This window comes from Rhagoletis pomonella, unplaced genomic scaffold (assembly GCF_013731165.1).
Source record: "Rhagoletis pomonella isolate Grant_MI unplaced genomic scaffold, Rhpom_1.0 Rhpom_scaffold_00010, whole genome shotgun sequence".
NCBI classification, from domain to species: domain Eukaryota; kingdom Metazoa; phylum Arthropoda; class Insecta; order Diptera; family Tephritidae; genus Rhagoletis; species Rhagoletis pomonella.
In genome coordinates this window covers 24,809,192-24,835,872 of record NW_023458564.1, presented here as the reverse complement: position 1 = coordinate 24,835,872, position 26,681 = coordinate 24,809,192, and the positions used below count along the sequence as shown (strand labels likewise).

The 26,681-nt window shown below is 33.9% G+C and overlaps 1 protein-coding gene across 1 annotated transcript in view; it reads right to left on the bottom strand.

Annotated features, from left to right (window-relative positions):
• Positions 1-26,681, bottom strand: part of LOC118746563 (sphingomyelinase phosphodiesterase D-like) — a 282,083-nt gene that overhangs the window by 32,715 nt on the left and 222,687 nt on the right. The window lies entirely within an intron of this gene.

Genomic DNA, 26,681 nt, shown 5'->3' with positions numbered 1-26,681 from the left:
AGACTATCGGTACCACAAATTTTCAGTTTACCATAAATTAAAGTATACTATTTATTTAATCTAAATCCTTATGACTAAGCTAAGAGGAAGTCAAATAGGAGATCTGTGGGAATTAATGAGACTTCTGTCTGTAAAACATTTACTCTTTTGCCGCATCCAGAAATAATTGTTGCTTCAGTTATATTGGTCTTCGTTTTGTCCAGTACCAGCCTTTTTCAATTACAGAGTAAAGATTACGGAGCGGACTCCCGATGGCTCAAATTAATTAAAAAAATGTAAAACTTGCGATGTTGCTTTGACTAGAACTTGAACCCAGGCCCTGCGGAGTGGAAGCGCGTACTGCTTACCACTATACCACAAGGGCCGCCAATGACTATTATTTGAAAGATAATTTTTTAATGCCAACTTTGCCATTACATTTTTGCCATTTAATCCCTAGTGGAAAACTAGCATTAAAAAATTCATGAATATCGGATATGACATGCCGCAATTTTTATATCCTATGGTGGAACCAGGTGTCATGGAAATACTACTGTGTGAAAACTTCTTTTGATCTTATTCAGCCGTTTAGGCTACAACTAGGAACTTACATACATGCATACTCCCGCAACATAGGAGGATTCTACATGTAATCCTAAGCAAATTTGCCGAAGGAACCCTGGACCTAAAATAAATTTGTAGTTTGCTATTGCGCCCTCTAGTGGAAGTTTTAAGAAAAGGTTAGGTGCAGAAATGGTTTCCTCATACCAAAAAATCCCTCATAGCATGTTTTTATGCAAAATGTATGCACTTCTTTACAACACTACAGAAAGTGCTAAAGAAGCGATGTTCGCAATTTACAAAACAAAAAATAATTAGGCGTTTTCCTTTCACCATTCGCCACTTTTCATTTAAATAATTTTCTAAAAATCTGCATTTTTTTTAATTTTTTGCCCTGTTAAAATTTGATTTTTTGTTCATAAAAATGAGAATATCTTGGAAAAATTACCGAATCTAGAAAAATAGAATAAATATCCCAAAACTAGGACTGCCATTTGAGTTTCCGCGTTTCCGTGCCATTTCAAAACTTGCGATTATCCTACAGTGTTATTGGAGAGTAAGCTTAGTTTTAGTAAATTCGTTTTTTTTTGTAATATAGGTAAAATTGCTGCAAAAACTAAATGTTTTTTTAAATGGTTATTTAAATATTATTTTAGCGAATTATGCATGCAACAAATATGAAGTTATAAATATGAAAATATTATATGAATATATAATTTGATATACATACAATAAACGCAAAGATATCAAATGATAACTAAACTTCCGGAAATATTGTATATCTAAATGCATGTACACAAATATTTATTTAACTAGTGTAGTATTTATCAGACTATTTATGCCAGTTTATACATAAACTATTTGCCTAACAAAGTACAAAATTGGCAGCGAGTGCAAACAAGTTTTACGTTTCATTGAATTAAATGCTGCAGATAGTTTTTGTCATCACTGCTTCTATATTACGGTAATTAATATTCTTTTTGCATAAACTCAAACTAAAATTAATTCAAATAGAATGCAAACCTACAACCCCCGTTTAGCTAATTTTCAACAAGACCCTCTCGCAAGTTCATCGGCATATGCAGCCGATGTACGCGTGTACATAAATATAGATATGTACATGTACATATACTACTTGCCTTTACAATATTTATGTATATACCTACACATAAATATTTCGGCAAATATTCGCTTATAGTATATAGTACATATTAGATTGCTTATCAAGATAAACTTTTACAAGCTAAACTTATCTTCCACTTGAATGGGCTCAAATTCAGCATTTAAGTAACTTTTGTAAACTTAGTTGAAGTGAAGTCAAATCAACACAAATACGCAAACATTCACAGCGTTATATTTTCGAATAAAATTAAAGGCAAACAAATAACGTATTTTGTGCAAATAAAACAACGCCCACATTCAAATATATAAATTTGTGTTTACTCAAAATACACACATACAAAAATAATGTACTGCTGTTCAAGGAGCATTTTCGCAAAAGTCCTTAACTTTCGAAAACTATTATCTATGTACATAGACACATGCGTACGAAAATTATAGGCTTTATTGAATATTGTAGCAAAGACATGAGAATTTGACAAATTAGCCCATTCTTGTAAACTTTAATTTCTCAAGAACAAATTAGAGAGGATGTTCAGGGTTAACAGTAATTATTTATGTAAGTACACTGAAATTAAAATTTTCGTAAAAAAGGTTTTATTCGTAAACATCTCTCCTTATTGTGCCTTATCAGGAAGGCCTTAGACCTTACAAATCCACCTTTGTCCAGATTTGCACGGTGCGTTAAATCTTGCGAAAACCTTCCATTCGAATATCGATATATGTATACCACCTTCTTGTCAATTTAAAGTCCCTGCAAAATTTATATGGTCATGAAGACTGAGTACAGTTTGATTCTCCGTACAAAATGCGAAGGACCTTTCCACGACATTTAAAACAAAACGACGTTTGATATAAGGCGACTTCCCCTTTTCATGTTATTTCTTCAGTGTGATATTTGAAATCGTAAAACGAGCTAGCGATCTGAATAGCAGCGGCATTTTAAATTTATGTACATTAGGGTGGGTACAAGAAATAAATTTTGCATTTTCTGTCGGAGCACCCCACTAAAATGTGCCAATGGGCCAGAAAATGTGATTGACAAAGCTTCAGCACAATCTGGTAATGAGAACACGTGCATAATTGAGGTTAAATTAAGGAAAATAGCAATTTTTCGAAAAAAAAAACTTCTTTTTCGCCCTTAAAATCGAAGCTATTTATTCCCGGAACCTAATTCGGGCATTATTAAAAGCGAAACTACATTCTTCTTAATTTTTATCTCTATACAATTTTTAATAAAACTATTATTTTTAACAGTGTTTAGCATTTATCAAATCAGTAGTAGAAATTTTCAAATGTTAACTTCCATGCAAAAGTCTAAGAACACTAAAATACTTAATTGATTACATCTACATACATAATTTTTATATATATTTTGATAATTGTATTATTGAATAATGTCAAAATACGTTTTGTTATTTATATTGCAAAATTATATATCAATAGAAACTGTCGTTGTGCTTCGTCTTTTCTCAAGGATGAATTGAAGCCTTAGATTAATTTTATTCCTCTCCTTCCCATTTTTTGAACTTTTTACACACCATACCTGTATCAATTTCAAATATGTATCTTAAAAAATCAATTTCTTTGTCTAATAAATTATAAAGTTCATGGAGATTGGGTCTGGCTTTTACATTCCTGTCGTCATAATTTACTTCATCGATTTCAGCTTCGGACATTAATTTTCTAACCTTTTTTCTTTTGACATTTTTTAAAAATTATTTTACTGCGAATTGAGATACCACAGATGGTTAATTAGTTTAGACAACTCCGTGTCTGGAATTTCGTTAGCAATTATTTTGTATTGAACTAATGATTTTATTTATTGTAGGTCTCAGTTGGAGGCCAGGATAGGCTTGTGGACAATAGATATAAATATTTTTTACAAATAAACATACAGTCAGTCAATAAAGTTTAGGTACAGCGGACTTCTTTTTAATACGGGCAATTGTTTTTTAACTAGTTAATTTTTCGCAAATTTTTATAAAAATATGGTTAATTCTACAACATAAACCCCAAAAAGCAGAGCTCCAGACCTTGTGCAAAATTAAAGAAAATTCTACAAATTTCCATTAAAATATTTCAATTTTTAATTAGACTGTTTTAAAAAAAGCTGAGTATGCAGATTTTTAGCCCATTCAATTCAATTTTCCATGTTTTAATGACCTTTGCTAAAATTTCAAAATTAAAAGTTATCAAAACAAATTCTATGGGACTTATAAATATTACTTTCTAAGTTTTAGTCCATTTATAAAAGCGTGGTATTAGAAAGTTTTATTTTATTTTATTTATTTTTGTTTGTATAAAATTTTGCAATAGATATTTAAATGATTAAACTTGCAGTGAAAAGAGAACAGAAGACTATATAAGCAAACTGTTTTGAGCTCACGTTGAGTATATACATACATATGTACATACATACATGCACATAGCAGGAATTAATTTTACTTAAAGAAATGGCGTGTCGTTCATTTCTGCTCTAGCGTATGTAGTGCATATTTTTTGGCACTATATTTAACTTCTTCTGGCGGGGCGACATCTAGAGTCTTCTAATTGTATGTGTTTCATATGATATCTACAACGACACTGATATCCAGACTAGGTTGGTATCTAGACTTTGCCATAAATAGCTTTGCTACATATATAGTATAAATGGTGGTCCGGACCAAGAACGTTGCAAGTTGATTAAAAGCGTTGTAATGTAATAAAGTTAAATTTCGCAGGCCTGAGTAATGAAAGGGGAAATACTCTATTCAACGCTCTTCACGTAAATTTTTTGGACTTAAAAATGTATAAATTTGATCAATTCATAAACGAATTGCATAGCATTGTCAAACTCTCCATGACACTATTTTGGATTTAAATACACAAATTGTTTTATAAGTGTATTTCAATAGAAATCTGGCTGCAGCGCCATATTCTTAATGTACATTTTTTAGTGAGAAAAAACCCAAGTTCGGAAGGAAAAAATATTTAAAATTTTCGTTTCCTTATTAGAAGCTTCTTCATGGCGGAAACACACCGGGGGGCGACCGCTGTTAGAAAAAAACCTTTTATAATTTAGATATTGCTCGGGCCACGGACGTTTAACTAAACTGTTAACTGACAGTTGCTCATAAAATTATGTTCAGAAAAACATTCGAAAAAAATTTACGAAGCCCTGATATTATTCTTCAATTGACTCAAACACAAAAGCTCACAGTTGTTAAGGTGTTCTTATTATAGTAATGCACATTTGCACACGCCGGTTAAGCAACTAGAGTTAACCTTAATAAAAAGGATATTTGCTCTAACATAGGTACATCTAAGTACATATATTGAATTAAATATTAGCACCGCTTTGCTGCTTATATATTACAAGGCTTAAATATGCCTAATTAGCAAACTAAGAACCATGTCATGCGTTGAAACATTTTAATTTAAAAACTAAACATCAACAGTTTAAAAGAGCATACAAGCCTATGTCGCGACTGCAGACAACTAAATAACATTTCGCTCTTGCAAACAACGCTTGTTCAAATTTAAATACTCGTACTGGCATTTACATATATCTACATATATAAGATTTTATCAGCGATAGCAATGTGGCACAAATAAAAGACAACGAAAGCAATGAAGTCACGCAAATACAAATTTACGTATATCCACAAGTACGTACATACATAGATATATAAGTACCCTGCAGCGAAAAACCAAACGAGTTCATTAACTAGCATGTGCTAAGGCGATGGCCTAACAGTTCGACAATTTCGAAGAACTTAAGCGTTCAGCGATATCTGCCTTTGAATTGCCGATAAAATTATTTCAATTTAAATATAAATATGTAACAAATTGGAGAATCTAGTTTCATTGCAGAAAAAACATACAAATGGAAACAAATACCTTTGCCATAAAAAATTAAGAAAACATACTTTTCTTAAATTAAACTTAAGAGTACAATAAAAATCCTAAATAAAAAAAAAATAAAAAAAACTTAAAAATAAAAAAATGTCCCCTGTGTCAGGACTTGAACCCGGGACCTCAGGAATTTAACGCCAGTGCTTTGCTATGTCGGCCATTTCGACTGTTGAAGCGCCGCGAGCAAAATGGCTTACTAATGCTTTTCACGGGGATGAATTTGCAGACTATCTAATCAACTGGTATGATGCTACTAGTATTTTTACTAGTAGATGCTGATGCATAGCCTAACAATTGACATCTCGTAGGACATCGTAATGTTAAAAATACCACTCGCTAACATTGAAAAAGGATAGAACGTGAACTAGTTGGGCTGAAACGCAAACTGGTAGAATTCTAACGCACAGTTAGAGCTGTCCCTGCAGGGTGAATAAGTACCCCTGCAGTGAAAACCCAAACCAGTTAGAAAAAATACTAGTTCATAAACTAGTATGTGCCTACCAGTTCGACATTTTCGAAGAACTTAAGCGTTCAGCGACAGCTGCCTTTGAATTGCCAAAGCTGTGGCGTCACGTGAAGACTACTGGTTGTGGTTCTGAAATCGCAGGTTCGAGGCCGCTTGGAGGTGGTTAAGATTTTTAAAGTTAAAAAAATGTAAGTAAAAATAATTTATTCAATTTATAAATAAATAACAAATTTGAAAATCTAATTGCATTGCAAAAAAACATTTAGGAAGAAATATAAAAACAAAGAAATTAAACAAAAATATTTTTTTATTAAATTTAAAAATTACATAAGCAGCATAAACAAAAAAACAAATTTATAAAAAATAAAAATAAAATAAAAAATAGAAAATAAAAAAATTTTCCCTGCGCCAGGATTTGAACCTGGGACCTCAGGCTAACCATGCGAGTGCTCTGCTCTGTCGGCCATTGTGACTGCTGGAACGTCGCGTCGTGATTTTTTAAGAGCTTGATAACTTTTTTTTTAAAAAAAACGCATAAAATTTGCAAAATCTCATCGGTTCTTTATTTGAAACGTTAGATTGGTCCATGACATTTACTTTTTGAAGATAATTTCATTTAAATGTTGACCGCGGCTGCGTCTTAGGTGGTCCATTCGGAAAGTCCAATTTTGGGCAACTTTTTCGAGCATTTCGGCCGGAATAGCCCGAATTTCTTCGGAAATGTTGTCTTCCAAAGCTGGAATAGTTGCTGGCTTATTTCTGTAGACTTTAGACTTGACGTAGCCCCACAAAAAATAGTCTAAAGGCGTCAAATCGCATGATCTTGGTGGCCAACTTACCGGTCCATTTCTTGAGATGAATTGTTCTCCGAAGTTTTCCCTCAAAATGGCCATAGAATCGCGAGCTGTGTGGCATGTAGCGCCATCTTGTTGAAACCACATGTCAACCAAGTTCAGTTCTTCCATTTTTGGCAACAAAAAGTTTGTTAGCATCGAACGATAGCGATCGCCATTCACCGTAACGTTGCGTCCAACAGCATCTTTGAAAAAATACGGTCCAATGATTCCACCAGCGTACAAACCACACCAAACAGTGCATTTTTCGGGATGCATGGGCAGTTCTTGAACGGCTTCTGGTTGCTCTTCACTCCAAATGCGGCAATTTTGCTTATTTACGAAGCCATTCAACCAGAAATGAGCCTCATCGCTGAACAAAATTTGTCGATAAAAAAGCGGAAAAAACCGAACACTGATTTTGGTAATAAAATTCAATGATTTGCAAGCGTTGCTCGTTAGTAAGTCTATTCATGATGAAATGTCAAAGCATACTGAGCATCTTTCTCTTTGACACCATGTCTGAAATCCCACGTGATCTGTCAAATACTAATGCATGAAAATCCTAACCTCAAAAAAATCACCCGTTAGTTCTGCTGAAACGCAAACCGGTAGAATTCTAGTTCACAACTAGTAGCTTTCCCTGCAGGGTACTCTTCTTTATAAATATGCTGTACATAAAGCTTATGTATATAAATATCTATGAGTGCATGAAAATATTTAAACAAATACATACATATGTATATTAGACTGATTCAAAAAAAAATCGACTAACTTTTTTGACATTCCCCTTTTCAATACCTCCGGGGGGATGTCAAGAGATGCCAGTTTATTAACAAAAACAAATACATAGTTGATAAGGTCGCACATCGCGGATATCTATTTTCCATATATGTAAATTACTTAGAAAAATATTGTTTTCAACTTTGGAATTTATTTTCTCTGCCTTAAATTGTCGAACTAAAAAATTCTATACAAGTTTTTGTATGAAATTTGGTGCTTTACGTCTCACATCAGTTTTTTTCCTATTTCCGGTAAAATAATTAAAATCATCATTAAATATTGCAAACAATTTTACAAAAATCGTGAAAATTCTAACTTCCGGTAAGAAAAAGATATTAAAATCATTTTTGGTGAAAATTTGATAAAACCAACTTTCGAACATAATTCAATACAATAGAAATTAATATTTCCACGAAATGGGGTTTTTATTAAAATTAATTTGCAAGACTTATTAAACTTCGCAAATTCAACTTTTGAATAACTTCTTGTTTGGGTATTTGAAAACAACTTTAATTATTTTACCTAAAATAGGAGAAAAACTGTAATAATGGCATCCATTTAATTTTAAGTTTGAATAGCCGTTAAAGCAGTAAGTTTATCAAAAAATAGTATGAACGTTTTTTGTAGAACGTCTGCTTTTCTACCAAAATATGTATGTACGCATTTTTAATTTCGAGAATTTATTGCCAACAAACTCCAAAGATGAAAACATTTTTTTTTTTTAAGTATTTATATTTAAAATTGGAAACCGCGATGCACGACCTTTCAAACTTAATATGTATTAAGGGTTTACCTTTTAACAGGCATATTTTGACATCCCTCCATAGGTATTGAAGGGGGCGCTATTCAAAACAAAAAAGTATGTCGATTTTTTTGAATCAGTCTAATGTATATATATATGCATATATGTACATGCATGTAGAGCATGTACATTGTTGCCGACGAACAACTTGGATGTTCTACTTAGTCGTTAAGATGTGAGCTCGTTCTACCGAAAACCCTTTTAACTAGTATCTCTTTGGCTTGTTGGCCCGTTGCGGTTGAGGCCGATTTAGAAGTTAAACTATTAATTTGCACACAAACGACTGTAAGATTGTAACCAAATTAAGCAAAAGCTAAGCACACAACGCTTTGCTTTTAAGCTATTTCTCTACTAACTACAACAAAACAAAACCGAATATACAAAAGCAACCAAGTGTAGCATTAAGTTGAAGTAGCATGCGGAGCAATTGGCAGTTATCCTTGTAGGAATAATTTACTATGCCAACATTTACAGCGTCAACTAAGCATAACGAACTGAGAATGCTCGTATTGGAGTGGCCAAGTGAGCTGGAAATGAATGTAATGCCCACAAGTGCGAATATTTGGGTGTAGCAAGTATTTAGAATTTATGTAAATGAGGGTGGAAGGGAGGTAAGTGTTTGTGAAATTTTCATTATTTAAAGGAGCAGGCGAGAAATAAGGATGGTGGAATTTATACATAGAACTATGCGATAAAATAAATACACCAACGATATATTTGATGGAATATTTTTTTTGGGTTACAAGTCAAATCAGGTCCAGTTGGCGATTATTTGAACCATTTAAAACGATTTACTTGCATACATACATAGGTTGTACAGACCACTAAACTTTATTTACTTAATTCTAAATACTTCCAAAACTTTCATACGGCAATTAGTAGGAATTTCTTGCTTAAAATTAATGCCGCAAGTATCCCAATGGCCCACACATGAGACCTTAACTCAAAACATAAACTGCAAATTACAATAGGGGCATGACGGGTGGGACATTTTATTTTGCTATTGCTCAAACTTTAAGTAAATTATCTTTAATATTAATTTGACAAGTTTAAAGCATTAACACTTGAAGCACTTGAGATGTCAGTTTAATACGAAACTAATTAAGTATTAAACTTATGTATACAAATTCTACAGAAAATGGACATTTTCCCAGAGTGAAATGTTAAAAAATCTTGCTTTGATGCGGGTTGCAAGTAGCCACGATCCGTCTCCCCCATCAGCGCTGTCTTACATTATTATACGTTGTTATACGTTACATGGATTATACGTTGTTTCCTCGTGTTTTTACCTTTGCCCTTCCATACATTTCGTGGCCTAAGTCTTTCTAAGGCATCAGCCGGCTCAGTAGAAGCACCTTCCCCATTAAGGGTCCGGACATCTGAGGAAAATTTTTTCTAGTGGGCGAAATTATCAGCCATCGTAGATATTGAACTTTTATGGAGCTCTCACGTTGACTAGAAGATCTGCAGAGCCTTAACTGCGCCTTGGCAATATTAATAGGCCTTTGATAAAACATGGAATCCTATGCATTTCTATCTCTATGAAATTATGCTTACTTGATACGCATCTGTGGTGTGGTGGAGCAGACTTTCAATAAAGAGCGCAGAAATCTGCTTAAACAACTTGAGGGATCAGTGAGGAAATCAACGCACTTAAGTATTTTACTCTGGGTGCCAGGCCAATCGGGAATACCTTATAATAAGGAATTTGAAAATTTATTACTACTAGTTTAAGCACTTCATCCATCGGTCATTAAAGAGGCTTCGAGGGGCTGCAGGTAGGCTAAACTCATGTTGTCTTCAATCTCAGATTAGCTAGTTGTTTATCTCCATTGAGGAGATGAGGCTGCAGACAAAATGTGGGATTGCTTGCTGGTCCCTTCTCGTGACAAAAACACCTGACTGTGATTCGCATACTTGACAACTCGCTTAGCTCTTCCTGCCTTGATGAAAATGAGACGGTGCAACACTTTGTGTGCTTTGCGGGGATTAGATAGAAGCCGTTTGGCAGCGATCTGTACAGAGATGAACACCTAAGCTCTTTAACAGTCAATAAAAGACGGAATAAAGTCTTTAGTGCATGCGTTTTTTGGGGCTAGTTTCAAACAACAAATTAATAAAACGCACTTGCAATAAAGCTTTATATACTCTAGATATGCAGTATATGACTTTGAATCAATGAAACTGCAAAATTGGTAATCTTTAGCCTTAAAAAAGGCAGTTCTGCAAAGGTCGATTCCTGAACCCACGACTTAAGGGTTAATTTCAGTTAACTTAATTTGATCACTTTGTTTCTAACTTCGTTTTTGTCTCAGCGAACTTTCTCAAAAGTCTATTTACCTACATACATATGTATGTATGTCGCCTAGAAATACTTAATTCTTTTCTTCCTTTAAATACTTTAGAAGGTTCCTATTATCAAACACAGCATATGTTTGAATGTAATTTTTTCGTCTCGCCACAGTGGAATTAAGTCAACCACTAAAATGGGAGAAGCGAGTAAATTATTTAAATGAGATAAACATAAACTGTAAATCTACTTAAGCTTTTTACCATTTCAGATATGCAAGTATGTACATTTGAGCATACATACGTATGTATATATGTATTTATGTATGTATTTGCGTAAATTGTGGAACAAACAAAAAGATATACTTCAACCCAAGTTAGTTGGAAAAAATTCACAGCAAAGCTCACTCACATAACATACGTATGTAACTACAAAGGAATTCTCTGTTGTGAACGTACTAATCACTGCCACACTTTGTTGAACCTGGTTAAAATTGCTTTGCCGATTTTAGCGAGAGTTAGGAAATAAACAAAAATTTTTGTTTTCCTTATGTAAATTTCGTTTCGAATTTCATTTTTGTATTTTCCTTATTTTCAATTTTCTGCGTCAAGCTACTTAGCTAGTACTTATTGCACTTATATATGTCGTAGCCTATGTATATTAGGCGGGGGTTAATTTTTTGGGAGATTTTTTCGAATATGCGCGTATAACGCGGAAGGATTCTACGTGCAATTTTAAGTAAATTTGCCGAAAAAAAATTAATTTGGAGTTTGACAAATTTCGAAAATATGTTTCTTAGCATTTCGCTGTAGTGTGTTAAAAAAGTGCTTAAATTTTGTTTGAAAACATGCTAGAGGTTTTTGGTATGAAAAACGCATTTATGCGCTTATCTTTTTCCTACAACGTGGAGTGCAGCACGAAAAATTTTCACATTTTCTTCGAACCCTATTTTCGCAATTCGGCAAACTCCAAGGTATTTTAGACCCATAGTTTCTTCGGCAAATTCGCTTAGAATTATACGTATAATTCTGCTATGCTATACGCACGTAATAAACAAAATATTCCCACCCTAATGCACATACATACATATATTTCTGTATATCGCAGCCTATACCAAAAACATTCACAACTTAAAAACCCAAGTGTTCTGGAGAGGCAAAAATAGTTGATGCTGCGCAAGTGGCGCCAGCACAACAAAAACAGTCCTACTTATTTGAATTTTTATACCAAAGCGCACTTGTGCACACGGGTATTATATATTTGTTCACATAACGGTTGTTTTTAAAAGCTAAAACGAATCGAGATAGATATAGAAAAATGTATACATAAACGATTAGAAGGAAAAAATAAATCGAGCAAGCGGTGACTGCCTGTCCGTCCGTTCGTCCGTCTGTGGACACGACAACTCAAGTAGAAATTGAGATATCTGAGCGAAGGACGGATGGTATGGAAAATAAACAAAATCGGACAATAGAATCTTATTTACAATTATTTTCAAAAGAAAAACAAGAATATTATAAATTTTTGGAAAATGGGCGTTTTGTCCCAGTTAAAAAATATAGTGGGGAAGAAGAAATTTTGGCAGAAGTTAGAAATATTTTCTGTGAAATTTTTTATGGGAAAAAATTAATTTTGAATACTGAATGTTTTCTATTTAGGATGCGATAAGTACATGTGTATTAAATCGACATTGCTTAAGTGCTCAGCATTTATATCAGACAGTTTAAGCCTCAGGTGAAAGCCGTATATATTAAAATCCTTTAGTCTCTATGTAAGGCAATTTGAAACTTTGTGGAATACAAATCTACGCATCGTCAATTCTAATCAGATATAACAACGCTTTCAGCACAAATAAATTTAAACATGTCAGGGTAAAAGCAATTATCATGTAAGTTGTTGAGAAAAAGAGGATAGAAACTCTCAGGGTTCAGAAAAAACCATAATAATTTTCTAACAAAACGCACACAAATTTTTGTATCCTGTTTCGGATCATTATGTCGTCATTGCACTATGGGTAATTTGCTCAGTTTATTTGGCCAAAAGTCCCGTTTTCATCTTTGCAAAAAAAAAAAAAAAACTTTTTGTCCTTAGTCTTTGATAAAGAAAACTACAAACCAAATAACGTACCTTTTGTTTTAGTGGTCAAAGTCGTTGTCCGTGAGTGAAATATTGGAATCGATTTTGTGTTCTCCTTGCTTAGTTATTTTCGAACAACCATATTTTAGTTAATAATTGTATAAAAAGTTAACAACAATTTAGAGACTGAAGAGAAAATTAAGTGCTCTTAAGATCCATTTAATTTTCATATTTCTATTTTCTATTCGATATAATTTATAATGCTTGAAAACATCAGAAATCATGGCCACGAATTGAGATAATGATTTTACCTTGTAATTTTTGTGTTTATTTGAGATCTGATTTATCAGGCAATATCCCAGTACCCCCGCTACAGCCTCCCGCCTTGGCCAATTCGTGTGCTCCCTCGTTGGCTTCCGGGAACCCAGACAAAAAATATTAATGAGCGTAGCTTCCTTTTAAGTTTATATAGCTTATATGGCCATGAGTGCTGCCTGGCTATCTGAATAAACCACTGCTCCCTCATTCCTGCAAGCATTATTATTTGGTTTCCCACAAGCCTCAAATTCAGTGGTGGGAAAATAAATAGGGACACGCATTTTAACAAATTTTTCTTATTTTTCTTTTGTTTATTTGATATTTTTTTTATAAAAGTATAGCTCATTATCTTTTCATTGGCTTTTATCTTTTATTAGAACAAAAACCATATAAATTCATATTTCAAACTTTTTGCAAAAATTATAAAAATTCTGCAAAATTGCATCTACATTTTCAACTTTTTTATTAAATTTTTTAGATTGTTTTGATAATTTTTATTCTGAATGTATTACGCACTATCTTCCATACAAAAAAAAATTGTCGAACATTCTTTGTGTGGAAAAAATATGTAAAAAAATGCCTGAAATCAACGCGATATTTTAGCGACTTCAAGCTAATGAAATTGAATGAGCTATAAAACCACATACCCAAAAAACTTCTAAAAACTCTGATTAAAAAGTTGAAAATTTAGATGCAATTTCGCGGAATTTGTAAAATTTTTGCACAAAGTTTGAAATATGAATTTATATGGTTTTGATGGATAATGACCTATAATTTTATAAAAAAAAAACAAATATTAAATAAACGAAAGCAAAAAAGGCAAAATTTTAAAAAATATTGTGTCCCTATTTATTTTTCCTCCAGTGTACTTAAGCTCCATTTTTCAGCCTGAAATAAGCTGACAGGGTTTGCTATACTCAGGGACCATTCGCCTACAAACCCCTTGAAATAGGTTCCTGTCCCTTCACCACAGACCATCTTGGAGCCGTCGGTGCAGATCCAGAGCAGTGGTTTCCTTATCGCTATATTGGCCTCTTATTATTATATTCTGTATGGGACTCTCTGAGCCTTACATCGCGATTTACTTCAGGTATAGACATATGAGAATCATATTGAGATTAACTTTCAGTGCTTCTAGGAGCATGATTTCTCGGTACAAAGAGACAGGTCTAAGACGAAAGAAAGAACTAGAACTGAAGGAAACATCTTTGCGTTTACTTTCGTTTGAAAGGGCCAACATGAGTATTTTCATAGTTTACCTTGTCGGTCATAACAATCTCTGCTCAAATATGCACCGGGTTGGCCTAGCCACGAAACCGGAAGACCGGCTTTGTCTTGAAGTGGAACAAACAACTGAGTGAATGTTCGCCGTTGGCCATATTAAGGCTAAAATACTGCAGTTACTTAGTCATCGTATTATTAAGAAGGCGTTTCCAAGCTACCGTATTAGTAATAAGTGAAGCTTGAGATTTCAGGGTTGGGTATATATTAGAAGTATGCACGCGATTTTCTAGGTTACTCTAAAAGCTAATCAATCAGCTAACTTCGAGGCCGTTTCTTCCTATACATTAAGCAAAATTTTTTGCAGTACTCGTAATTTACTTTCGCACGAGTCCAAAGCACTGCCTGCATGTCTTACAGATAAACATGGCTTAATCGATTTCTTTCTTTCCTCTCCAATGGGCTCAACTAAATAAATCACAATATCTGAGATTTTCAGCGCTCTTATTTCAGCTGAATTTGTTTAGAAACGACCTTAGTTTTTATCGAATCCCTTTTCAACACTTACATATGTATGCACATATATTCAGTTTTATTGAAATAAGTGCAATGAGTTTTAACAACTTAATTTCAAAATACTTTTATTTTATTAAGTTGCATCCTATATCACTCAATTGTTGTTTTCGACACATCCGCTTTGTAGCTACTCTATTCAACTTGTTTAGCCCACAAGCCCACAATGGACATAGTACTAAGTCCATAACCCTACAAGACAGCTGAGTATCATATGAGTACTCATATTATCATTACTCCTAATCACAAAAGTGCTTATCAAAGTCCTCATTTTCGTTCAGGCCATGGGAAAAATTTGAGTACTTTCCCCTCAATGTTGTCATCAGAAAGTCCTCAGTACTAATAGTCAAACTACTCATTTATGCCGTACTACAAAAACAAAAGTGTAAATGTGTGAGAGTTTTTGCCTAAAGTGCTCAGCAATGTCTTGTAGGGAAGTGTTTGTATGAATGTATCTACACACACGCTTAAATACCTACATATATATACATACAAACATACATACTGACAGAACTGCATACATACATATGTGCACTGACATTGCTGTGGTTTACGCCAACTCTGAATTGTATTTTCCACTCGTATGGCTTAAAAAGGATTAAAGTAGTTTAAACCATGTGCAACATGAATACACAATTGCAAACAATAAAAGCAAATAAAAAGAGTAAATATGAAAACAAAGAACACTGAAAAAAAAACATATTTGGTTTCATTTCGCTTGGCGTGCCAAATAAATAAAAAAATTTTTTTTTTTTCTTAAACTCCAATCCATGCTGGCCAAGCGAACTTAACTTTGTGTTGCAAATAAGTATATATAGATAGTTATTTTGGCCAATTGCCCACCTGGTTGCAAAGGTTACTGGCCACAAATGATACTATGTGTAAGTATTCGTTAGTGTGGTCTATTTTTGCGTGTGTGTGTGGGTGCATTATTGTATTTTTTCCACATATCCACTTGACTAATACAGCTTACGGCATGTATAACCCTATCTATGCCCAAATGTACAAATGTATCTATGTACATTTACTCCTGTATACATTTTGTAATACAGCCCACTTAAAGTAGATTAAGTTATTAACAGGCGACCTCCATGACAATTGTCTGTATGTGCATTTGGTTAGTTAGTTATTTATGCTTATGTGAATGCTTAAAAGTTCATACCTCCATATGTAGGTATGTTTGTATGTAATGTATGTACATGTGTAAGTATCTGCAAGTGTGCCATGTTTACAAGCAAATAAGGGCACATTTAAGAATGTCTCAGTTGTCACATTCAGTTGTCTATTCCAATATGGACAACTTGCAGTACACATTATGCTTGTCTTTTTCAATCTCGCCCACAGGCTCTTAGGAATATTTATTCACCATAATGGCCTCTTGAGCCAAATGAATTAACATTTGTGGAAGATTTTGTAGAGCATAAGAGCGGCAGATTCACAAGCAAACATTTATGGTGGTATTATATATGTACATATGTACACAACATATGTAGAATGTTAAGGTATTGTTGTTTATGAAAATAGCTTATAATGTTAATTAAATTAGTTGCCAGGAGATAATTAATTTGAAAATATTGAGTAGAGGAGAAAATCAAAATGACAGGTATGCATATACATATCAAAATACAATCAATCATACGCATGAAAGCCTTGTTCGGATAATTTGACATACGTATGTATAGGATTTAATTCCCAGCTCTGAAGTGACGAGCACACACATATCTGTGAGCAGCAACTAAAACCCAGAGGCCAAAGGAGCTCTTTTCAATTAATAAAAACCTTAAACTATTTTATACAAGTTTTACGCCATCACCGAACGGCTGATGAGTTTTTACGATTTACTTTTTTATCTCTATAGCACCAGCCGGTATCGGTAATTTCGATCGCCAAAAATCTCCAAACGAATTGCAGGCGCCCCCAACAACATGCAACATCTGGTGGCATGCCCGCCACACTGCCAGATTTGGCTGATTATGCATTGCATGTGTTACTCTTCCATGTTGCATACTTTTAGGCTCCACTGATTTTCAGTTACAGAATTTTAGCGGCAAATAGTTAGCGTAGCGATTACCAGAATTCCACTGCAGGTTGGCTATTCTCAAACGTAGTTAGCGACAATCGATCCTGAATTGTGTCAAATTGAAGCATAAATAAAAAGCTTCTATTTTCCATACCAAAAAAGTAACGAGGGTTACTTGTCCGAATTTTCAAAATTTTCGGACGCTATGACAGTGAACATATCCATCTCTAAGAAGCAAGCTCTGATTGATCTAAAATCACTGAGAAAGATATGGGAGCTTATTTTGGCTTTCGGTATAAACTTCACACTGACCACTCTCCAAGCCCGCGGCTTTAAAAAGTCTTCAGTACAAAGCTTAACACCCAATACCAAATGGAAAAAACTTTTAAATATATAACGTTTCTATAAATGGATTATAAATAGTTGGAAAATAATTTTTTCTTGACCCACAGATTCTGTGTTGATCAGTTTTGTTTATAATATTTTAGCAAAAGTAATTATAAACAATAGGGAAGACACATTTTAGCAGATTTTGGCTACTTTTCTTTGTTTGAAAAATGTTTATTTTTTCTTTTATGTAAACAAATTAAGTGCAAGTTTCAAGGAGCTAGGACTTACCATCGACTTTCCGCAAATTTTTTGTTCGAACATTTTCTTCCATAAAAAGTATGTTAGATTTTTTTTTTTTAATGGAGAAAATGGGCAACACCTTCCACAAAAGAACTTGCCACAAATCAATGGTAGTCTTAGCCACTTAAAATTTACATACAACTGCTTACACAAAATATCTATATCTATATCATTTCAGTTTTATTTTATTTTTTAATGAGTGAATTCAGCTCAATTAAAAATTTCCAAACAACACCACTCTGTGTCTGTCAAAAATTTTGACTCAAAATGTACAACTGCACCTCGTTCAAACTGATCATTTGAAAACGCATTTACATATCGTGGCCATAGCTGAGTGTGCAGAGATGATTGTTAGCTCTCGGGTTCAAATGCCATTAGACGGATACAATTTTTGATTTTTTTTCTTAAATACGAAAAAGTATCTGTGAAGTGCATAACAAAATCGCATTCAAACGACAAAATTTCTAAATGTAAATCGACCAGTCCAAAACCAGCTATTAAATGTAAACAAGAACGCAAGTTGATATAAACGTAAAAAGGAATAGGGCAAAAAAGGGAAACGTCGAAGATTTAACGCGTTTATTTACGTTAAGCACGCGCGTTAGAAAACGTAGACCAGTTAAGCAAATACGTCTAGTTTTACAGTTTAAAGTTTTCCATGCTTTTCTGTTTATTTCTGGATATCTCCACAGCGATGGATATACATATTCATGTATATTAGGGTGGTCCAAAAATGCATGTGAAAAAGTAAAGTCGGAATTTTTACGCTCTAATATACCTTTATTTTGAAATCAAAAAATGTTTGGAGGTAGCTCAAAGCTCTCAAAAATTTCCTTGGCCACTTTCTGTTTTTAACAGGCAGACTTTGTTCTAGATGCCCTAATAAGAAAAGAAGTTATAAATTTTATGACCTGTCAACGTAAAGTTTTGTAGTTTTGGTTTTAGTTTGTGCTAGAATTTTATTATATTGAACTGCAGTCAACGCGGATGTGTTTTACGTATATAAAAAAATTGAAGTGATTCTAGCAATGGAAAAAAATACTAATGGTATATAATATTGATTGTAATAATCGTGGTTTTAAAAAACATTTGTGGTGTTGAAAAATTCACGGTTTCAAGGTGCATGTTATGATTATACAAATTTAAAAATATTGTGCTTGTTTCGTGGATTGTAACCTCTTCTGTCCGATCTCGTCCTATATCATATATATATCTAGTAAAAGGCCATTATATCTACTTACATTTGGCGTATGAATTGGCGGCAGCATCTTGCTGCTGTTTGATAAAATTGAATCTGAATTGGAGTACCGGTTAAAACAATGGACTTCCGGTCTGTTTAACCCACTTCCGGTCGAAACCGGATAAAGCATCCACGACTTGGTAGTTCGATGATTTTCAAACCAACGTCTTTTAAGGATCTAAGGCGCATGTGTACACGATTTTAAACGCCTTAGTTGATTTTGGCCGCAGAAAGTGCTTATTTCAGCCATAGTGCAAAAGGGGACAAATGATAGTTCTTTAGTATTAAGAAATGGTTAAATAAATAATTCGGTATTGTTATTGGAAGTCTCCTGATTATAACCAGAGCTTGCCGATAGAAAAATATTGATTTTCAAAAACTCCATACCACTTCTACGAGAAAAGTTGATTTTTGTTTCCCATATAAAATACGTGGAAAACTTTGAGAGCTTTGATTTACCTCTAAATATTTTTTGGTTTCAAAATAAAAATAATAGGGGTATAGAACAATCCTAGTGTGTGAGAGCTCCAATATTCCAACTTTACTTATTTTGTACCACCCTTATGTATATTCAAGGACACTACAGTGCTGGATTGTTGTACATACATATATATGTGTATATGTATCATTTTGTTTGCTTATTGTTTCCAGTAAGTTTTTTGACCACCCGCTATGGTTAGTCGAAATTGTATGATCAGATATTATTCCTTTCGTCTTCATTTTCACTTTATGTGGGCTTTAGGCATTTAATAACTTTTGTAATAAAAATGCTTACTTTTTAGTCGCATGGTATATCATTAAGTACGTCGTAAATGCAGATTTGGCTTTTGTGAAAGGAGGGTGAAAGTAACGATAAGCCTTACATTGCCATCTGACACATCAAAATGTCCAGACTTAACCCTTTCATTACGAAAATATAAATTTGTATCTACATACGTGTAATACGTACTCGAAAAGTATATGAAATACCTCTTCACAGTCTGTGCAGCTTAAGCGACATCTCTGCACAGATTTTATGGCGATATTAGATAAAAATCGTCGAGTGTTTTGGAAGGCTGACCTTTTTCGAAATAGGCCCAAATGTGCCTGCTTTTCCCACCCTGGTGCTAAGCTGATTTTTAACTTCGTGGCGCTGGTGGTGTTTTGTGGTCCTAATTAGTTTTCTATAATACAAATTACATCTTAACCATTTAGATACAATTTTCTCGAACAGAACAGATTCGTTTACAAATACATATATTATTTTTCCTCTATTACACAGGTTTACAAAAAAAAAAGTGTATGCATATTAAACCAAACCTACATATCGCTATGTTATTCGACACGCTGAATGCGAATCCGAAGTCCGTTAGTCTCCATCACGTCAGGTTTGTGGTCAGTTGAAGGTCAGGTAGGGAAAAATTCATTGCATAAACCCGAAAATTCATATATATAAGATTTTAGATTCGCTGAATCCGAATCCGAGGTCCTTTAACCTCCTCAATGTCAGCTCGATGTCATTTGAAGGTCAAATAGGACAAAAATTTATTAAATAAAAATAAAAATAAAAAATACATTTTGTTGTTGTTGTTGTCGCTGAAATCGAGTATGAGGGTCCCTTGATTTCTCAAGGTTATCTAGAGGTCATCCAATGAATTTTATTGAATTTTCAGGTTTATTCAATAAATTTTTTCCTAGTTGACCTTCAAATGACCTCGCATTCGTATTCAGCATATCGAATTACATAGGGATATATAGGTTTGGTTTAATATGCATACACTTTTTTTTTGTAAACCTGTGTTATTAAAGCTGCCGAGTATAAACCCAACAAATTGTTTAAGCAACACTCATTCGAAAACATTTCATTAAATCGGTAAAAACCGAATCAAAACAGAACTTTTTGTAAGCACACAATGTAAGGAAATAGTAAAAGAGTTACTACGGAAAGCGCTGGTCAGATTCGGGTTAAGCTATCCCATGAAACGTAGGGTTAAGCAGCTGCACAGCTGCAGCGCCTAATTTGACGTCACTTGTGTTTCATTTCTTTCCTCTTCCTGACCTGCTTTGCAATGCTAATTTGTATGCAATGTAGCAGCAACAACAATGTAGCACGTTGTGGCATTCCAAATTCGTACGAAAAAGAAAACAACAATAACAAGCAAATGCTATATCAAATCTGTGGCTCGTCCACTTGATCCGCCGAGCAGCGATGAATGCCAGTTTAAACGTCTGTGTTTCGCCAGTTCAAGCAGCAGTCAGCCAACCAGGCAGCCATTCAAATGTCCGGCCATCCAATGGTCCATCTGTTTATCTGTCGCACTTCAATGTTGCATTAGTTGCTTCTCTCCTCGACTTCGTCCTGTTGTTTGTTGCTTCGTGTCTTGGCCTCTTTTGTTTTTGCAAAGTTGTGCAGGCAGATCTTTAGTGCACCTAACTCATCACTTAGGCAGCTGGAATTTAATTAAAATACCAAAGCGGGTTAAGCGCATGAATAGCATCAGACTACAAAGCTAAGGCAATGCAGACGGCGACAAAAACCTCTCAACGGCAGCAGCAAGCAGTACGAGGAGGCGAGGGTGGGCTAGTAAAAGCTCTCATTTCAGCCCGTTACCTACACAATAATAGAAAGAAATTGCTAACAAGCTGCCGTCTGTCCATCTGGTGCTCGTCTAATTTCGCTTGCTTGTCTTCTTGCATACTTATGCATATAAGAGAACTGTGGTACATACCTACATACATACGTACTTATATACTATTTATGGATAGACGAAAGTATATCCTCCTGTGCCTGCGTAATTGCACGACCTTTTCGTGCATCCTTTGTCTTCAGCCTTAAATTAGCATTGCATTACTTTTCAATGCAAACTTCACTGGACTTTCTTAAACTCAGAAAGTTTTTCCAGCTTTTTATTTACTTTAACTGTTTGTCTAATTTATTCTGGCTTTCTACAACTTTAATGTTGTTTGTTTTTTACTTTCCTCTGGCCCAAATACTTTTTTTTATTTTATTTTATTTTTTGTTTCAAAGTGGTTGATGACAAATAAACAGACCCAAAAGGCGAAACACAAAAGATCAAATTAATAGCAGATGAGCAAGTAACTAACTTACTTTTTTACTTGTAATTTGGAACTGTTTTCGCCATGCTTTAGTCAATTTTTTCTTGCGTCCCTCCTCTTATTTTTCCTCATTCTTTTTATTCTTATTGTCACTGCGTAATTATTTTGTCTTTTACCAGCCGAACTAATTCTTCAAAGGCCTTAATGAATGTGCAAAAATTTACATTAATATCGCCTTAGAAATTTGCGAAATTAAAGGGTCAAGCATTTTCGTTATTTTTTTTTCTTAAGTTAATGAACCGTAGGATTTTTTAAAAGACTAGTGAAAAATTGTGAGGTGATTAACAAAGTAAATCATTGGTTCTGCCTCCATTATTAATAAGGGTGTGTTGCTCTAAATAAAGACGGTTGTATACATATTTGAGTGAAGGTCGAGCAGCTTGCATTGCATGTAGTAGATAAACAAATAGTAGATACATACTAGCAAATACTAGGCGTGCCTCAATGCGCTGAAAACGAATTTTTGTGCTAACGGGTGATTTTTTAAGAGCTTGATAACTTTTTTTTTAAAAAAAACGCTAAAAATTTGCAAAATCTCATCGGTTCTTTATTTGAAACGTTAGATTGGTCCATGACATTTACTTTTTGAAGATAATTTCATTTAAATGTTGACCGCGGCTGCGTCTTAGGTGGTCCATTCGGAAAGTCCAATTTTGGGCAACTTTTTCGAGCATTTCGGCCGGAATAGCCCGAATTTCTTCGGAAATGTTGTCTTCCAAAGCTGGAATAGTTGCTGGCTTATTTCTGTAGACTTTAGACTTGACGTAGCCCCACAAAAAATAGTCTAAAGGCGTCAAATCGCATGATCTTGGTGGCCAACTTACCGGTCCATTTCTTGAGATGAATTGTTCTCCGAAGTTTTCCCTCAAAATGGCCATAGAATCGCGAGCTGTGTGGCATGTAGCGCCATCTTGTTGAAACCACATGTCAACCAAGTTCAGTTCTTCCATTTTTTGGCAACAAAAAGTTTGTTAGCATCGAACGATAGCGATCGCCATTCACCGTAACGTTGCGTCCAACAGCATCTTTGAAAAAATACGGTCCAATGATTCCACCAGCGTACAAACCACACCAAACAGTGCATTTTTCGGGATGCATGGGCAGTTCTTGAACGGCTTCTGGTTGCTCTTCACTCCAAATGCGGCAATTTTGCTTATTTACGAAGCCATTCAACCAGAAATGAGCCTCATCGCTGAACAAAACGTAAAGCGCGAAACACATTTCGAACCGAACACTGATTTTGGTAATAAAATTCAATGATTTGCAAGCGTTGCTCGTTAGTAAGTCTATTCATGATGAAATTTCAAAGCATACTGAGCATCTTTCTCTTTGACACCATGTCTGAAATCCCACGTGATCTGTCAAATACTAATGCATGAAAATCCTAACCTCAAAAAAATCACCCGTTATTTGATATCCGTATTGTAATATGTATTTCACTTATTTTATCAATTTAATTTAATACAATTTTTCAAACAGCTGGAAACCCTCCTCAAAAATATTTTCGGCCGTAAACCTTCCTAAACCCCTTCAGTTGGATACAAATATTGCAATATTCAATTTATATTATCAATTAAATTGAATTAAATTTGCAAACAGTTGGTAACCTTCAACAACTGTTACAATAGTGGATTAGGTTTTTTAATAACCATATTTTTCTGTTGAAAATCCACATATACTTAGTTGTTACCATTTCGGCAGAAGCGTAGTTTTTTGTAACATAAATCTCTCAAAAATAGAAGCTACTGAAAAAGAAGATTACGGTTATATTGCAAACCCAAAGGTACTAACTCTGAGAAAGATATAAGCAGCCTCGACAAAAAAAGAAGTGGTTTTAAGGCACATATGCATATGTACGAAAGTCTGCGAATCATGGAAGTTTTTCTTTTCCTTAAAAATTCCTAAACTAAGCTAATTAATGTACCTTTACAATCCTTAAATTTTTTGTTAGAAATTATCTCTGGTTTATTTTTATTAAAAAAAAAAACATAATTACGTACGCGACAGATTTTTCCCCCATACAATATTTTTACTAGTAACACATACTAAATTAAATTTCTAATTTAATTTTTTCAGTTCTTCTCTCCACCGTTTCGCGTTTTAAAAACTTTTTTCCGCCATCTGAATACAAAATTTAAAGTTATAAATCCGTTTGAATTCATTTGCTTGAATTTGCGGTTTACATTTTCATGGAAAGACCCACAAAAACGAAGTAGCCAAGCCTTACTACTGAATTGTGGCTCATGTCTCACATTTATCGCGAATATTAACTTAAGTCAAAAACTCTCGAATAACGAAACTTTTCGTATTGTGCCGTTGTTCATTATCTATGTAGTTTCAGTAAGACACTTACAGCCAATTTCACGAAAGGAATTTAAGTGAAAACTTATTTTAATTTTATACGTAAATTGACAGCAAATAAAATAAACATTTTCCATTTATATTGCTGGTGAAACCGGCTTTTAGTAATTTTTTATGGGAAATAACGACACTTTTCGTTTTGTGCCGTTGTTCAGTAGTGCCAGTGAAGTTTTTTTCGCTTAGCTACTTAGGAGTGTTTACTTATTTCGTATCTTTTCAGTCGAATCCTTAGTAAATCTTTAGAAAAAAGTCATAATTTGAAAGCTTACAAATTCTCCCTGCAAATGATCCCGAATTATTACGTTGCAAGTCATATTATTACTAAATTAAGAAACACAAAATCTTTAATTGGTTCTACTGAAATATATGAAATTACGTGTTGTGTCGTTATTGAAGTGGACCATCGATAAGTATAGATATTTAGATATACATATTAGCAATAATTTCAACTGACTTTATCGTCGTAGCTTAAAAGACGGCTGGTCCGTGTTAGGTGTTAATGTATTTGGCAGTATAAGCACCGGGTCTCTGCAAAATCGGTTAAGGATTAGTCCCTCTAAAACTAAATTGGTCTGGAGCACAAGGAAAACAAATCACTGAATAAACTTAAGACCAGTATGCAGCTCTCAAGGAAAGCTAAATTTCCATATAAAATGACGTACAAGAAATTGCTAGGAAATTTTCTTGAGTCAAGTTTCCGTAAGGCAGCAGGTACTACGGTTTTCTAAAGCTTTTTTTTTTTTTGAAAAGGAGCACAAGGCTACCCATGTTTGCAACAGAAATATATGCCCGTTCCATTATTTCTCAAGGCAAAGAGTGAGGCAACCGAATGCAAGGTATCAGGTCAAAATTTTTTGGACACACACACGAAATTTTGGCAATTATTCCTTCACCGTTTTCATGAGAGCTGCATACTGGCCTTTAACCAATGCTGAATGGGACTAATTTGAGGCTGCGTTTCTTTATACATGCCAGATAATCCCATTTCGCAGTCAGAATAAACAGAATGCGTTTCAAGTATTCCTTAACATATCATCAGCTATATTTTAAAGAATAAGTAAACAAAAAAGTTTATTCCAAACGTTCAGAATGAATAAAAAAATGGAGCATGAATTTTTCATTACAGGTAAAATACTTAGACACTACATGGGGGCAATAAGTCGACGAAGGAGCAATGAGAGGCCTTGCATACAAAATATGCTTTCAAATAAGAGGGAGCTATTTAATTACATAAACGTTTTCTTTTCGCATATCGACCATACGCATACTTCGCATAACTTCGCACGTAACACCACTTTGTAAAACTTAAGGCTGATTATGCTTCGCATGCAACCAAATTTATCAGTACTACCAACCTTATGCAACGACGCAATGGGATTATTCACGGTGTGTGAACAAAAACAGCTGATTTTTGGTTTCTTTAGGTAAATAGATTTGTTTACAGAAAAATTCATTTAAGTGGTTTTATTGGGGTTTGTTTGTAGTCCAAATTGAGTCAACACCAAAGTTCTTTGCAGTTTGACGTAATTTTCAATACAATATCTGTCAAAGTATGTAAATGAAATACGTATCATTTTATATAAAAAATGCGTAAGTAACTACATATATTAAACGATATACTTGACTAGAAAGAGGATAAAAATACTTTTCTTTGATATATAATTTTATATAGTTAGGTTTAAGGACAACTGCCAACAGCGAAATAAAACAACTGTATTGATATTTTAATATAAAATAAAAATTTTGCATAAAAGCCTGCGCGATATTTTCTTCCGAATGTTCGCCTGCAGAACTTTTTTTCTTTTAACATATAAAATCATATTTTAATATTTAATGATACTCCCAAAGATTTTTGTATTATAAATCATATATTTAAATGTGTTTATATACCCTTTCTTATCCTGTGCATATCTTTTAATATAGTTAATTACATATTTTTTTGAGAAAAACAAATTTTTAATAAAATAATTTTTATTGTAATATTACATCGAACAACTTTTAATTGCCTTTTCAATCATATCCATACTTTGAAAATTGGTTCAAAACTTTTCAAAATGTAAGCTTTTGCAAATATTGAAAATTACACGTTTACCCTACGTGAATTATGCGAAATTGTGCGAAGTAATCAGACCATAAGGGACAAAGCACAACAATACATTTTAAGATTACTCATACGCCACCACCTACTACTTACATACGTTGTAAAGCGCCAACCAAACCCATGCATTTTTTAACACAAAATATCTACTTATATAATAAATATCTATTATAATACCAAAAAACATATTTTTCTCTGACATCCGCATGTCACATGATGGCTAATGAAAAAGGTTGAAAAAGTTGAAGCATTCCAATATCCAAATGTACCTATATTTAGTCAGTGTGCTTCTGAGTACTAAAATTCAGAAAATCGTAC